At 39.0% G+C, this 9116-nt stretch overlaps 1 protein-coding gene across 12 annotated transcripts in view; it reads left to right on the top strand.

The window, feature by feature from the left end:
- Nucleotides 1-232: 232 nt before the first annotated feature.
- The window catches only part of LOC121277003 (tyrosine-protein kinase JAK2-like), a 263167-nt gene continuing 254283 nt past the window's right edge, over nt 233-9116 (top strand). For 6 of the 12 annotated variants that reach the window (XM_041185839.1, XM_041185836.1, XM_041185833.1 and 3 more), the window contains exon 1: nt 456-726. The gene's annotated coding sequence lies outside the window, so the exon portion shown is untranslated. Of the gene's footprint in view, nt 400-447; nt 727-9116 lie in introns of those variants that run through there. The other 6 variants (XM_041185838.1, XM_041185835.1, XM_041185834.1 and 3 more) reach the window with 2 other exon arrangements.

Here is a 9116-nt window from a genome sequence, read left to right as displayed (position 1 = left end):
CAGTGAGCAAATGCAGCCTTGCCACTGTCAACCACATCCCAATAACAAACTAAGAAAATAAGATAAAATCATTTTATTCTTGAACTGAAGATTGAAATAGGGAAATAAAACAAAACATTAAACCTTGCCAAACTGCATGTCCCAGTTCACGCCTGCAATGGTGTGTGTTTGCTGTGTCATTGTGCAACTCGGTATTTGTTTGCCGTGCTCTAGTTGTGACTGTGCTGCTCTTACATCTGCTGGGTGAGGATGTAAGGGAAATTGCGCTTCACACAAGACTTTGGAACTGGAAGCGAGACAGACACCAACCATTGATCCGTCTGCTGCTCCTACAGACTAGTTCCGGGTGAAGGAGAATTTGTGTTCCCCCACCTACCCCGCCTCCTCTCTGGTTTGATGGTAAATTTTTGTGGGTGTATGTGAAAGGGGGGAGAGAGAGCAACAATTTATAATCAGGGGTGGGCACAGGGGAGGGTGAAGTTGCAGCAAATGTCTGACTTTCTGTCCTGCTCTTTCGCGGCTCCCACTGTCCGAGTTTTGTTCTGAGCAAAGTGAAGAAGCCGCAGCAGTAGCGGCTCGACAACCAGGAAATAAAGTACAGTAACAAATAAGCAGCATGATTCCCCGGAGCGGCCGCAACTTCGCCTTTTTGTGATATTTTAGTGCATTAACTTTCAAAGCGGTGCGGAGTCACAGCAAGGTGTCACACACACCGCCAGCGACCCAGTAAGTGTTGCATTTCTAATTACTCTTCTCCCATCCCCTGGTTTTAGAATAAGAGCCGAGCTTATCCAATCCATTTATGTATTCTTTAACGAGATGCTTTATGTGTTACTGATGGATTTTACCAGTGAGGCCTATACAGACATTCTCAACTTTTAAGGCTTTTTTCCCCTCAAATGTCTTGAAATATACACTTTAAAAAAAATACATGACTCTGGCTGAGTTGAGATACTTTGTGTTTAAAATGATTCCAGTGCCTCATTTCATCTTTTTTTATCTGACCCCTATTGTGTTGACAATCAGTTGGTGTTTTATAATGTTCTTTTAAAATATTGCATTGTCATTTTGTATCTGGTTTTGTCCCCATTCGATACCGGGGCCTCTTGTCAAACTGTTGCGCGGTTTCAGAGTAAAATGTTCACTAATTGTAGTGGACTTTTGGTTCTGATTCTGTTTCTGCTTCCTATGGCGTTCAGCGTCGGTTTTGTTTTCCAAATGATGGGAGGTTTAACTTGACACGAGTCGATCTTTCACTCCCTGGGGTTTTGTTCAGCTGACTGTACTTTTTGGGGGGATTTTCCAGAAAGAGGTGGATATGCTTTCTGTTCTGGAAGAAGAGAACTGAGTGGATGTTAAGGCCTGTGGTGCGTGCAGCAGTGATTTTCAAACATTTCAATGTGCCTCGGAACCTCTTCAAATAACCTGTCTTCCTAGGACCCCTTTCTTCAAACTTGCCCTCCCTCAAAAAGTGTCTTTATTTCGTATTTGTATACAACTGTTCAGAGTATTAGAGCACCGGAGAAGGCCATTTGGCCCATTATGTCTGCGTTAGCCCTTTGAAAGAGCTATGGAGTTGGTTCCATTCTTCTTTCCTCATAGCTCTGTAATCGTTTCCTTTGCAAGTATATGTTCAATTCCCTCTTATTATTGAACCTGCTTCCACCACCTTACCAGATAGTGCTTTTCAACCTGGTGGGTGGGGGGGGGGGGGGGGGGGGGGGGGGGGGGGGGTGGGTGGGGGGGGAAACGTTGTTTAATTTTCCCCCTGATTCTTGGAAATTAATTTTAAACCTGTGACCTTTGGTTAACAAACCATCTGCCAGTGGAAACAGCTTCACTTTATTTGCTCATATCAAAGACCCCCCCCCCCCACAATAATATTGGAGACCTCTTTAAATCTTCTCTTAACCTTCACTGTTCTAAGGAGGACAGTCTAGTCTCCACATTGCTGAAGTCAATCACCCCTGCACTGCATGCTTTTGATAGCACATAAAATACAAAAACATTGCTGATTGCACAAACATTTGATAACCTCAAAAACACCACTGGTGTTTAGTATAGTAATCTATAAGTCCCATGTTTTGGATCAGGGTGGATGGAGTGAAGAGGGAGGTCATGTAGGAGGAGCTATTAAGCTGAATGAATATTAGCATTTGGATGCTTGGCTTTGGCTTCTTATCTCATCCAAACATTCCTCCAAATCCAAAAGGGCAAATCAAGTCCAGTGATAGTGGTTCACCTGCTCATTTTAGCGATTCTGATAAAATTTTATTTGGTTTGAAGTTGCATTTGTGCCAACATCTATCTCTCAGCATGACATTGTATTCAAATTAACATTAAAAAAACATACTGTACTGATTAGCATATTGATCTGTGCTTTCAATTTTCCCCTGGTTAATCTTTCATATGTCAGAGATGGGTGAGCATTTTGGTTTGCCTTGGTGAATCCTAGCTGCTGCTTACAAAACAAATAGTGGGGAGCAGGCGTAATAAGAACGTAAGAAATAGCAGCAAAGTAGACCATACGGCCTGTCGAGTCTGCTCCACCATTCAATATGATTGTGGCTGATCTTTGGCTTCCGCTCCTTTTTTCCACTGCTCCCTATATCCCTTGATTCTCTGAGATACCAATAATCTGTCCATCTCAGCCTTAAATATATTCAGTGATGGAATGTCCACAGCTCTCTTGGTTAGGGAATTCCAAAGATTCACAACCCTTTGAGTGAAGAAATTTCTCCTCATCTCGGTCTGAAATGATCAGCCCTTGTGTACTAGATTCCCCAGCCAGGAGAAATAACCTCTCAATGTCTGCATCTAATTAATCAACAAGATGTAACGCTTTCGAGTACAGACACATTTCCATCTGTTCCTTTTCAGATGAAGTTACATTGTTTCATAGTTTGCCATTGTGAGATTTGAACTCTTGATAATATTTTAAATGAAAACCACATCAACAAAATTGGGATAAATCAGGCACAGCCCCTAATTCAGGTCAGCTGTAAAACCAAGGACAAAGTTTAAAGGAACCTTTGAACTCTTGATACTCTTTCGAGTTAACACGTTTCCATCTGTATTCAGATGAGGTTACATTATTTCATAGTTTGCCATTGTGAGATTTGAACACTTGACCTTGGGGTTACAAACCCAGGACCATAACCACTTGGCTATTTAGGCCAAGCGTATCAACAAGATGTAAGGAATGGTAGAAAATAAATAGATTCCTGAATAAGCCTATTAAAACACTTCCATTTTAAACAGCTGTGCTATTGCCCTCTCAATTTAGCTGTTTCTATCTATCTCCAGCCTATGTCATGCATTGGGTAGCCTGATGAGCATTGATGTGGACACTGTGGTGAAATGGTAATGTCACTGGACTAGTAATGCAGAGGCTCATGATAATTGCTCTGTGGACCTTGGGTTTAAATCCCACTGTGGTAGCTAACGGAATTTGAATTCAGTTAATAAACCTGGAATATAAAGCTAGTCTCAGTAATGGTGATCATGAAACTTTCATCAATTGTTGTAAAAACCCATCTGTTTCATTAATGTCCTTTAGGGAAGGAAATTTGCTATCATTACCTGATTTGGCCTATGTGTGACTCCAGACCCACAGCAATGTGGTTGACTGTTAATTGACCTCTGAAATATTCAGTTCAAGAGCAATTAGGGATGGGTAACAAATGCTGGTCTTGCCAGTGATGCCCACATCCCATGAAAGAATAAAGAAGAAGTCCTGTAATAAAGAATGCTGTCTGATAAATGGATATAGACCCTTTGGGTACTTTGGACTTTATTTTCAATTCTATAAATTAAATGCATTGCTTGAAACATTACTAAAGCATAATGTACTTTTTGCACAAAAGTGCAAAGTAAAGCTGAAAAAGTACTTTGTGCGCTTTATAAATTATTTTGTTTTGCTTTGACAACAATTTATAATAGGAATTGAATTTTTTTTGTTGTGTGTTAAACATGAATCCAAGTTGGTGGATACCAAAATGATGCACAATTATCTGTTGACCAACCCTTTAAAGCTCATGAGTCAGATTCTATACTCTAATCTGAGAGAGAGAGCTGCACCCATTGCTAACCACTCTCATTATGTGTCAATTCCATGGAGCCTGATGCAAAATTAGATCGCTGCTGCAGTTGACTATATAGAAGTTGAATCATTTACTAATATTCATTAAAGCTGCTGCCAAATTAAGAGCCATGCATCAATAAACTCCATTGCAATAAAAGTGCTATAAATTAAAATATGCTATTGTATACGTAGATAATTTCATTGAAACCTGCAACGTATTTGTCCCTTGAATACAGTTATGGCTGCAAAACTCCAATCATTTTAATTAGAAGCTTAGTAATCGTAACAGCTAGCAAAATTTAAAAAAAATCAGTCTTGATTTGTGATGATACAGTTTGACATTTATTAGTAATAATTGTGTACTCTGATATGCTTACTAACTAAAAAAAATGTACTTGGAGTAGACACACTAATCAGTGCAATTTTTGAAATGCTTTGTTTCCTCTTTTCGTTAATTTTTCATGTATTCCACTCAGAAGTGCGTAAATGTCGGATTAGAATTCCAGTTCAGTTTTATATGTGGAAGAATGTGAGGAAGAAAATGGGATTGTGCACAAATAGCGTATGAATGAATATTAAAATCAGGCAAAGAGAAGTGGTCTTGATTTTTGGATACCTTCACTCTGAAATTCAATTCTGCACCCAGGTAGCCCAACTTACATTTCACCCCAATCACACCTTCAGTCACCCCTATTCTAAGGACAGCTCACTTTTATTCAAAATAGGTAGCAACTCATACCTTAAGAAATACATTTTAATAGCTTTTAAGAACCATAATTCTACAGAAAACTTTACTTCATTACCTTACTGTCTGGAAAAACCAGTTAAGCAGCTCAAAATGTCAGTATTATTAAGCCTGACACTCCACAATTGATTATCAGCAACCAATTGAATTTTTGACATTTTGAACTTGACCGATAGCAAAGTGACCAGACATTAGTCATGGGTTAGCTTTGCTGCTCCTGTTTGCTATCTCAACCCTCTTGGCTCCTGTTTTCTGCTCTGTAGAAAATGCCAGTTCTGCTCCTGTCCTATTTATAAATGTTGACTCTGTACCAGTTCCATTCCCTGAAAACTGCTTTCAGAGAGAAAAAAAAATAGCATTTCCAATGCCTACTGTATTGTGAACATGACTGTCACAGCCACCAAATATCAGCCAGAGAGCGATACTACCCCAATCCTATTGAAAGATTAAACAGCCTCACATGAGCAGCAGAACAACAATATGAGGCTTGCAAGGCCCATGTTGTCCAGCACTACCATGTCTTATAATTTGCCTTTGGTTTAGACCAGGAAATTAGCAGGCAACTGTAACTCTTTCGAGTACAAGCCCGTTTCCATCTGTTTCAGATGAAGTTACATTGTTTCATAGTTTGCCATTGTGAGATTTGAACTCTTGATCTTGGGGTTACAAACCCAGTACCATAACCACTTGGCTATTTAGGCCAAGCAACTGTCGGTGAATCATCTGATTGAACAAAGGAATTGAAATCAGTGTCTAGTTAAAAGCCCTGGCTTTTAAAATGGGCATGGCGGATGAAAAATGTTACTTCAAACAAGGGTTAAAAATAATTAACTTTTTGAAAATTGTTAATAAATATTTTAATCAATTAATAGTTAGAATGAATGTTTTGCCTTTTTAAAAAAAATACCCGAAGCAAATTAAAGCAAACAGCTGTTTGCATTGTTGTACATGACAAGACACAGTAATCCACATCAACTAGGATTTTTGCAGGAGACTGCAATTTTCATTGACTGCCAGGACAATTCACTAGTTGGGCTGTGCCACTTAAGCACGCCGTATAGTACATATGGACTATAGAATATTTCAATGAGTGCCATCCCACACCGAGTTTAGCCCATAAGTCTGGAATGCAGTCAGCCAGAATGACTTATCTCGCATGCTCTTGATCTGGCTGGCACATCATGTTCCACTGAAAACAGCAGCAGATAAATTCTTATCATAAAAGTATCAGAAGGTTATGTTGCAAATTTTACATTTGTGCAGAAATTACTGTTTTGTAGTAATGCAAACTGTGCAATACAACTAAAGCCCTACTGCCATGAGATTGGGACCCTGTCTTGACTTATAACATTTTTTTGTGTGGAGGAATGTGAGATGAACTTTTCTAAATGGCGCCAACATAGCCTTCTGTGTTAATTTTGGAATCCTGTTACAATGAAGTGCGTGCTTTAGTTTGTAATTGAGAGTGGCTGTTACTAATTGGGAAGGATTAGGGAATTATTCTTAAGTATATATTAACTGGTTTAGAGCGAGGAAAAAGGGAATCTGTGCTTGCGGGTTTGTGAATAAACTGGAAGAGGCTGGCTCCAGGTTTGTCTGTTCCTCAATGTATGAACAGTGAATTTAACATGGTAACAGAGAATGAACATTGAGCTCTGGTGATTGGATGTTGAATAAGGAGTTTTTTTTAGTCTCTATCTTCTGAGAGAAAATAAAAGCAATATACTATTCCTGGCAGCCTCTGATACAAAATGGCTGAGGCCTGATGCAAATTCTCAAGCTTTGATTGTCCACTTTTTTTTTGGTGCCTGAACCATATGAGCAATGGAAAGATGAGGTGGAAATGTGGACGTGGGTTCCCTCATTATCCTGGAAGAAGCAAGGCATAGCTTTGGCTTATCATTACCAGGAAAAACTAAGGTTAGAAGTAAGATATTTTCAGAGTTGGATGTGGGTGACTTGGATACCAAAGACGGTTAATTAACTCTTTTGTTACTATTTACAGATCAGATTTACAAGATGATTTGTTGGAGGCCTATGAAGTGTGGTCAACTTTTGATAAACTTAAGGAGATGGACAATCAGTCCATGGAAGAGCATATTGTGGACTTTGGTTGTACAAGAGTTTGACAAAGTTTGACCTAAAAATCCCAGAGTCAGTGCTTGCATTCAAATTACTGGAATGTGCAGAGATTTCACATATAGATAGACTTATGGTGTAGACGGAGGTTCAATTTCATGGAAAGACTCCCTTAGACCAAATGGCTGCTGCCCTAAAAAAAATATTGGGAAATCAGTCCTTTCCAGCTACTTTCAAATTGAATATAGGCAACTCTGCAGTGATGCAAAGAATGTAAGACCCCATTTTGAGATTGCCTGAATACTAGGTGTTAGTAGAAAGATGGGGGTTGCTGATAGGTGGTCTGAAGATGGTTGCACTTTTAGCCAATTTGAGAATCAAGACAAAAAGCAGGTTTGGAATGGTGACTGTTGGTACTTGAACCCTAGAAATGCACAATGATTAACAGATGTTATCGTCGTGATTCCAAATATGATTATGCAATGAATTTGCCAAAGGGAAGAAATCGTGTCTTTGAGGTAATGCGTGAAACATATAATTCGGATGCTGAGAATGATGATGATGACTGGCTTGAAGGAATAGTATTGCTTACTGGGAGCTTTAGACGAGCAATGAGCGTTTTTGTGGTGTTGGATAGCAGCTGCACTTCAACAGTGTGGTGCTAGCAAGTTTCAAAACAATGTTATTGACAGGCATAGAACAGAATTTAAGGTTGGGAGTTAGGTTTCTGGGGTCTTAAATGTATTGGGTTGGAAGTAAAATGTGGCTCTGATGTTACTTTAGATCAACAATCTTAGTTAGAAAACGTTAATCCTATCACAGTCAATCGGGCTGGGTCCTCACAAAAATAAGCAGATACTTCTAAAGATGGGATGAAGAACCTGTGAAGCCTGGTTGGACAGCTGAATTGGTTGGGCAAATAGACGAGGCTGGATGCAAGTTTTGATGTCTTTGAACTGAGTACTATAATGAAATATCCCAAGGTCCAGGCCATTTTACAGGCGAACAAGACATTAAAAAAATTCTGTGGAAGGGTCATGAGGACTCGAAACATTAATTCTTTTCTTCTCCGCCGATGCTGCCAGACCTGCTGAGTTTTTCCAAGTAATTTTGTTTTTGTATTTAAAAAATTGAAGCTTGAGAAATGTGTGCTGAAGTTTCCATCTTTGGGTGACCAATATAAAATTGATTGTTTTTAGTGACGCCTCTCATGCAAACCTTTGTGAAGGGTTTTCAAGTACAATGGATTTTACAATATTTATAATGGCAGAAAGTGGGAAATGTTGCCCCTAGGCCTAGGAAACCAAGAATATAAGGAGAATAGTAAGAACAACCCTGGTTGCTGAAATTCTTGCACTGATTAAGATTTTAGAGGAACCTCTGAGGAAAATGTTGAATGCTATATGGACAATCTTTCCCTTTATGAATGAAAAAAAAAACTAAGAGTGGATCATGCAAGTCTAAAAGAAATGGCAGAGTGAAAGGAAATCTCAAGCTCAAATGGGTGGATACAAGCCATCAGTTATCAGATTGCTTGGTTACCAAAAGGAACACTTTTCTAGTGAGAAATTATTGGGAGAATTAGAAGAAGGATGACTCATGATGAGTCTGAAATGTGTGATTTATTTCTTTTTTTCAGATTTTTTGTTTACATGCACTCATTAATTTGTTTTAGAAAAGAAGGGAATCTGTTAATGTTGGAATCCTGTTAAAATGAAATGCATGCCTTAGTTTGTAAGTGGGAGCAACTGTTACTAATTGGGCAAAGGTTAGGGAATTAACTTTACAAGAATTGTTTTACACCAGTGTAGGGAGAAGTGTGCTTTTGTGAATTAACCTGTGTTAAGGAAATGACTAGCTCCAGATTTGTCCTTTCCTCAATGTATGAACAGCGAAGTTAGCACTGGAGCAACTTAACTTTTTACCAAAGTTTAAAAAATATTAAAAGCAAACTTCATAATTGAAAAAAAAGCAACAGAATACACTAAAAGAACAAGAGAGCATGCACATAACTGTGATTGGAAAAAGGGATTGGAAGATCCACACTGGGGTAAAAAAGGTTTGGAAGTGGAGAAAATTGATGTGAGAATGAAACAGCACGTCAGAATGAAAAATGGAAATGCACAGTAGATCCAACTGTCCCCCAAAGAAAGACCAACAGGGCAGCATCCCCTCTCTCCACCAGTACTGTTCTGACAAAGGGTCCAC

This window comes from Carcharodon carcharias, chromosome 4 (assembly GCF_017639515.1).
Source record: "Carcharodon carcharias isolate sCarCar2 chromosome 4, sCarCar2.pri, whole genome shotgun sequence".
Classification (NCBI taxonomy): domain Eukaryota; kingdom Metazoa; phylum Chordata; class Chondrichthyes; order Lamniformes; family Lamnidae; genus Carcharodon; species Carcharodon carcharias.
Note: the sequence above shows the minus strand (reverse complement) of the source record. Positions and strands in the feature narration are given on the sequence as shown.